Genomic DNA, 8,105 nt, shown 5'->3' with positions numbered 1-8,105 from the left:
AAGGCAGTAGAAAGGAAGAAAGAAGAAAGGGAATGGGAGAAGGAAGAAGAGATAAGGACATGATCAGAATAGAGAGAGGAGAAGGAAGAGGGAGGAAGGGAAGATGGAGAGGCAGAAAAGGTGAGGGAAAGGCAGAGGATGTGAAGGAGAAAGAGGGAGAGTTGGAGAAAAGAATGTGTAAAGGGGAGAAAGGGAGACGGGATCAGAAGAGAGAAAGAAGGGGAAGGAGAGAAGAAGGGGCAGGAAAAAGAGAAGAGCAGAGGTTTTGAAAAAAGGAGAGGTAGAGGAATGGGTGTAGAAAGAAAAGGGGAAGGAAGTAGAGGATAAAGTATGGGAAAGTGAAAGGGATGGAGCGTGAACTGGGAGAGGGTAAGAAAGGGAGGACAGAGGAGAGAAGGGGAGGGTAGAGGGGGAAGAAATGTAAGGGGGAAGGGAGAGGTCATACAGTCACGGAGCGATGGAGAGGCAGGCTGGCACGCTTGGTTGGTGGGTCACGAGAGTACAGAGAAAAGGGAAATCGAGACGAGGAAGAAAGTGTACCAAACACCATAATGTGAGTGGTGAGTCATCATCATCTTTGTCTTAAGAAATAAAGGTGGGAAGACAGTGTTGCGAAAAGCAATGGGGAGGGATAAGAGAAGCTTCAACAATATCATCATCGTCTTTATCATCACCATCATCATATGGGGGAGGCGGTGGCTCAATCGGTAGAGTGGTGGCCTGCAGTCCTACCGGACCCGGGTTCAAATCCCGGCTGGGCCAGGGAACAGTTTAAGGATTTGAATTTCATTAAATCAGACTTTACTGATCTAATAGAGGACCCGCCGACATGTAAAAAGACCCCCGCTAATATCAATACACCAGTCCTGTATGAGATAACCCTAGCATGTATTCGATATGGACGGTGGGTGTTAGCACCGAAGTGGTGACATGGAGAGGTGTATGATTTGCAGGAGGAGTACTGGGCCTTGGGAGCAGGCTATGGAAACCTATGCCCAGAGTAGATCACATAAAAATAAAAAAATAAAAAAATAAATTTAACAAATAATTCATCATTAATATCGTCATTTTCATCCCTAACTTACGTGCACCGAGAGTTGGGGTAAGAATAATAATAATAAAAACAAATAGAATTAAGAAATAAAAATGAGATTGTCGTAGAGAAACATGTATATTTGTGAACAGGGAATAATGTTTTTGAAGGGAAATCGAGATGATTAAAAGGAACAATGATAAAACTGATGAGACTGTGAGAGAGAATGAAACTTGGTGCGAAGATACTGGATGATGGAGTGAAAAACCAGATTATTAGCTCCTTTACTCCGGTGACCTATGTTTTACTTTCTTACTGTTGCCTTCAGCCTATGAAGCTATTTCGAAATGGAAACTTATGATGCATCATTCAGTAATCTTCTCAGTACATGAGATTTTTTCGAATTTGAAGATATCAATTTGATGTACCGGTTTTTATTTTATTCTTGCTGTCTTGGCGACTATCATCCACTCACTTGATGTAATGCTGTTTATTTTCTCCCTTACATTAATTATACTATCCTTGTGTTTGCCCTCCTTTCTTCTTACTTCGCCCTTCCCTTCCTCTCACTTAATTATTATTCTCTTCAGTTTAGGTGACTCTTCACTAAGTGACAAGCCAAATGGTTTCCTGACACCCTGGAAACCATTTACAACACTGGGTGGTAACCATATGACCAAATTACTGGGTGATGAGGAGCCTGCTATGGTTCCCCTGTTAACTGGGTGGAGACACGCAAATGCGGAGTCCATCCAGAAATTAAACTTGACAGCACCTCACTGCAGCGAGGCGCTGTCAGCCGCAAGCGCACATCAGTTCATTGCATGGGACGGCCCTGCTGGGACGGATGTTTGCCTGCGGTTGATGGATCTGCTTGGCAAGATAGACCAGGGTTGATCAACAATAACAACAACAACAACACCAACAAACTAATAGACGATTAATATCAATTTAGGAATGACCTCTAGTAGCGACGATTTTAATGAAGCCTACACTGTAGCCCTCAAGTTCGACAAAACTTTCTTAAGGTTAATACAATCGTCAGGAAATAGCAAGTATAAACCAAACTAATACTCCATGGGACTAAAGGGGTTAGGTGTTGAGGGTTGGAGGTGCCTGCCAGGATGAGCAACACGAACTTTTGTGGCTGACTCTAGTGGAATGATTGGAAGTGTAAAAAGTGGCTTCACCTGGAGGTCGTGTCCAGTCCACCGGGTCAAAAGGTACCTTGGGTCGTAGTTATAAAAGATGCCAACCAATGTTTACGATAAACTGGTGTCCATAACAGATAACTATTTCCACAGATAGCGTTGTTTCTTGTATTTTGTCACATAATTTGACTGTGAAGTGTTTGGCGGCTGTGCAAGTGAATCAAACGTATAAACAAGCAATCCTAAACACAGTTCAAGATTCAAGAGTAGTTGAGTGTATAAATGCAGAACCTTGTGTCTGTACTAAACCAGTGTTGGGTAATCAGTCACATTTAACACCTGAACCTGATTAGGTATTTTTCCATTTATTCTTCACACTTCAAGTCGATTTTATTCGCCTTAGGGGTATTTATTGTTGTCAATGGGTCAATCGTTTTCGTTTCGTTTTCGTTTTTGAAGGTTCCAACATGCTTGCATGCGTCGGCCTTGGTCACCTAATGGTGGCCCTCCATGCTGCTCGATCTCTTGCAGCTTACCTATTTAGTCCCTCATCTTAATTTTAAGGGTCAATGAAGAATACATTTAACCCATGTAGTAATAAAAACCTCTGCTGACCTGCATATACCCGTCTGGAGATAGCAAGAATAAGATATACAACACGTCATCGAACTGAAGGGGTTATTCCTTCAGACCATGACGTCTGTTTGGGTAGGTTTGCTCCTCCTGACGATTTTATTCAGATTAGGATAAATAAACGTTTTGAATTAGAGGGGTTAGATAAGGCCTTGACTAACCTCTTCACTACTGGGACGCTGATAAGGCCTTGACTAACCTCTTCACTACTAGGACGCTGATAAGGCCTTCACTAACCTCTTCACTACTAGGACGCTCTCCAAAGCTGCATAAAGTGTTCTGGTATCAACACGAATAAAAATAAATTAGATGTGCTGTTAGTAGAGTCATTAACCCCTTCAGGTCGAGGATGTGTTTTTCGTGTTTTTCCTGCTACCACCTGACGCTTTTATTTAGCTCTGGCCAGACTCTCCATATTGGTGTTTTATGGAGAATATTGTCAACCCTTCACTGCCAGAGGTTTTCCCAAACTTAAATCAAGCCATCTGTAGGCAGCAGGATCCAAGGTGTAATATTAGATCTGGGTGTGTCATGGCAACACTGATCACTGCTCAATGGGCACACAGTGGACGTGACAAGGAAAACAACCAACGAACTTTCCCTGTATTACATGATCAGACAACCATCGTTTTGCAAATCCAGGTCCCTGCTCCAGTTCCAGGTGCAGACTGGGGTAAAGAGACCCTGCCCAAGGGTCTCGCGGTCGTCCTTGAAATAGAATGACATACAAATGCTTGGGGGTAAGATGGAGGAGTATATGAGGCAGGGTAGTGTGTGGTGGGAGTAGGGATCATTACCACACAGGGACAGAAATTATTAAGTCCTCTTAGAGAACAAAAGAACGGCGACAGGAAATAAACAAGACTACAGATGTACTCCTGGACACACTCACACACACACACACACACACACACACATAGATAGATAGATAGAGATTCAAAGATATAAATAGATAGATAAATAGATAAAGATATAGAGAGATAGGGAGACATACCCACAAATGTGTGGGTAGAGAGATGTAAACAGGTACGGTACACAGCTAGGTAACCTGGGACAGATAAATATTTACAGATAACCTTCTTGATCCAGATTCGATCTCTCAACCCTCCCCAGTGCACGTCCAGATAGTTAAGCATGAGTAGAGAGGTAGACAGACAGGCTGCAATAGATAAACAGGAAGATAGACACATAGCTAGGCCGAGAGGTAGATAGTAAAATAACCATAGAGACAGGAAGCAGATGGATAGATAACCCCAGATAGACAGACAGATGGATAAATAATCACATATGGATGGGCAGAGAGACTACTAACCATATACAGAGAGACAGGTTTACTGATGAACGGCCATATATAAATACTAGATAAGTTTTTTGTTTAAGATTCGACCACAAACCCTCCACAAGCCACTCCCAGACGCAACCCACCCACAGCCTTGGAAAGACAAAGGGAAGATCCATTAGCTAATCAGAGGAATCTGATATCGGGCCGTCTTAAAATTCGGGCCTGAAAAAGAATTGGCCATTTATTTTGAAATGATATCTGACCATCGCGTGACACCACAATTTATTAAAATGAAAAAGTTCCTGGATAATCGTATATTGTAACAGTTCTCATATTAATAGAATTATGTAATAGGTTGTAATTTACGTTAAATACAACGACGTGCTTTTAATTTCCTTCCTGTAAGTTACCACCACATTTTTTAATTCAAGTTAGGAGGGATTCACAGTAGTCAAGAGGCTAATGAAGGCTTCGTTTGATCCCTCAAGTTTGAAGTCTTTCCATAAATGAATATATTGATCTGAAGTTTCCATAAATAAAGCAAATATTACGTCATCGCAGCGAAGGGATATTTATCAGAAACACTGTATTTCATGGTCAATGAGCTGCATCAGAAATGATTAAAAGCTTTGGAAGGAAGTCACCAGAAAAGATGTTGTGGAAGGAAATGAATCAGGTGAGGGGAAGTGAAGGGCATGGATGCAATGGGAAGAAAGTATATGCATTTCATATTGCAAGAGACGCACCAGAAAGACGAAAATGTTGTGGGAGGAAGTGAATCAGGTGAGGGAAGAGAAGGGTGTTGATGCAATGGGAGAAAACGGGTTTGTGGATCATACTTCACTGCATGTTACGAGCAGCAAAACCGGTCGAATTTACAGCCAATAAGGCAAGTAATCTGACACCTCGTTGAGATATTTAACCACAATTAGTTCGTCGTCGGTATTAATCCAAACCTGTCTGAAGGGTTAGCAGCTGTATACAAATTACAGTATCAAGATGCAATCTGTGTCTGGAAATTGTTGATTGAGGTCAAAAGTCAAAGTTTTTTTCATTCATTCATTGCCAGACGCCATGTATCCCAAACGCGGTGGTCAAGGACTTAGAGTTAATTGTTTTACAGGGATGGGCACTAATCCTCCACCAACCTCACTTGACACGTAGGGAGAACGTTATGCCAACAGCATCTGGTGTTCCCAGGCGGTCACCCATCCAAGTACTAACCAGACCCAACGTTGCTTAACTTCGCTGATCGGACGGGAAGCGGTGTACTCAACGTGGTATGGTCGTTGGCCAAAAGTCAAAGTTAAATCAAGATAAATACTGACATCTTCCTGGCAACTCATCTTCACTTATATAATTTCGATATGACATCTTCATGTTCAGTAGTGAGCTATTTATGCCTCTTTGTTGCTGACATATTTTATATGACTAAAATGCAGAACCAAAAAGAACTGGTAATAGCAAATCTTAAATTACCCTTTTGTTGGGTGTAGGAGACTCCAAGGCGGGTTGTAGGAAACTTCCCTGGCAGCATTTTAGAGGACAGAAAATCCTCCGGCCACTTCTGGGATTAGAATTATGGTGAGTTAGCTCGTTCAACTACGACCAAAGACCTCTACAAACAATGCCACTGAGGAGTCTAGCAGAAGTCTGTTAGTGGAAATAAACCGGGAACACGGCTTCCTCTACCCTGGCTACCGTTCTCACCACTCTTTCCATCTCTCAACCATCTCCGCTCCCTTCTGTCGCTCTTTCCTCCTCTCACCGACATCTTTCCCCTCTCCTATCGCACTTTTCTCTTTTGACTAACACTTCTTCTCTCTTCTGTCGCTCTTTTCTCCTTTCACCAACACTCCACTCGTCCATAGCTCTTTTCTCCTCTCACCAACAGCTCTTCTCTCTTCTATCTTTCCTTCCTCTTCTCACACAAACACCTCTTATTTCATCTCGCCACTGTCTCTTAAGCACCTCTTCTCTCACTTTCTCCCTTTCACATTTCATTCCGACGCCTGGCACTGTCGTACTGTCGTCTCGATAATGAAATCTGGAGCATGACCCAGCCATCCACTCCTACAGTCACACAGCTAACGAACTGGACATGTATTTTTAAACTCCCCTGAGCTTCAGCTGTTTATGGGATTGCTTGTGTACATGTTTGTTTTCACTCATACAGCCACCACACACTTCACAAACAAACTGGAGTGAATACTAGTTTGATAAAATGCTAAAAACAAGACTATCTATCTATCTATCTATAGCCCGACGCCCTAATCCCGCAAAGGGTGGCCGCAGACAAGTTTCAAGAATACTCCCCCAGTATCCCTGCTTGTCGTACGAGGCGACTAAAAGGGTTGGTGGTGGGTTAGTGCCCCACCCCGTAAAAAGAACTAACTAAAAAAGCAAATAAAAACAAGACGATATGTGATAAAAGACGAAAATTTGTGACATGAATATCATGTATATAAGTTCATATCATTCATATATAGGGTCCCTGATCCATCATGATTTATGCGCATGTGTAATCACTGTTACTAACACCTCATCTGGGTTGTCAGTATCTGCCTTGTCACTCCTTTCATATCCCTGGCCTGGGTACACCTTTGCACCTTTACAGCTCAGATTACATAAACTGGTCCAACCTGTTATTCGAACCACATACGACGGAGTCATTGACTTTCTCTCTGGATGGGTATTTCCAGTACAAATGATGAGTCTCCCAATGTAATATTACGTCATGGTCAGTCCTGTATTGGTTCACTGCAGGACCGGAGCGCTTCACTAGAAAAGAGTGAGGCCATTCCTTCACAGTCATAGTTAACGACGGATGGTAAGAGAGAACTCAAAGTGTCCAGTTCATTCATACTGTATGCACCGGAATCTGGAAATCTGCAAAGTCCGTTGTAAGGTCCACTTATTTACCCACGACACACCAACAGAGGCTGATCCCCTGCAGCCCCCGTACGTCACTTGGCATACAAGTACAGTATATATGGAAAAACGATACGTTAGAGATAACACATTCAGATCTGATGTTATAGTATTGGTGGGGGGTGTTTTTATAGCAAGTCAAGAAGCCATATGAATGAACAGTAAAAACGGTGATAACGAACACAAAGTCTCTCTCTCTCTCTCTCTCTCTCTCTCTCTCTCTTGGGTGAACACAGATGTCCGCACTATTATAACGCAAAGGTGTGGAGAAGCCCTAAATTGCAATGATAATTTCTGAAGTCTGTAATTATATAGAATGTGTTAGACCTTTACATATCGTTGCTGATTTAGCTCAGTATCGCAGAATGCAAGCTGGTCTGCATAACAGTTACAGGTGTTCCATAACTGATCGTCAAATATCAGAGGCTTGTTTACATCTTCGTTTACTCAGTTGTGATAAGAAGACCGAGTCAGGTGTATGAAAAAGAATATATCCAACAGTTTCATGCCAGAATCATCTTTATTATCATTCGGTCATCTTTGTGGGTGGATGGTTGCCGCGGACATTTGTGTGGACAGGATAATGGCGAGGTGTGGCGTGACTGAATCCATTACACCAGTCGAGTCCGTCTGGCCCCATGTTTAAGGGTTACGAGTAGCATGTGTGTGTAACGCTGGATGGTAATAACTGATGTACAGTACGCATATTAGGTGTGTGTGTGTGTGTGTGTGTGTGTGTGTGTAGATTAAAAGAGTTCCTTAGTTACACAGATGCAAAGACCACACACATCCTATGTTCACAACCAGGTGATTTGGATTTAATACCGATAAATTAACCAATCTTAACTCCATTCATTTTCTTTAATAATGTGACTGTGACTAAGAGTCTATACAAATCATCAAAAGAATATCGACACAGTGTATGTATGTGAGCACACATGAAAGGACATGCTACCGCACCCTGTTTATATATATATATATATATATATATATATATATATATATATATATATATATATATATATACAGTATATATATATATTGAGGTGGTTTGGCCATGCGGAGAGGATGGTGA

At 42.0% G+C, this 8,105-nt stretch overlaps 1 non-coding gene across 1 annotated transcript; it reads right to left on the bottom strand.

Annotated features, from left to right (window-relative positions):
* Positions 1-5,274: 5,274 nt before the first annotated feature.
* LOC145416997 (5S ribosomal RNA) lies at positions 5,275-5,393 on the bottom strand. Its single transcript, XR_013900376.1, has one exon. It is a non-coding gene; the product is annotated as a 5S ribosomal RNA (ribosomal RNA).
* Positions 5,394-8,105: the final 2,712 nt, after the last annotated feature.

This window comes from Coenobita brevimanus, chromosome 13, assembly GCF_032717465.1.
Source record: "Coenobita brevimanus isolate Jiangsu-jjx chromosome 13, ASM3271746v2, whole genome shotgun sequence".
In the NCBI taxonomy this organism is placed as follows: domain Eukaryota; kingdom Metazoa; phylum Arthropoda; class Malacostraca; order Decapoda; family Coenobitidae; genus Coenobita; species Coenobita brevimanus.
This window is presented reverse-complemented; position numbering and strand designations above follow the sequence as displayed.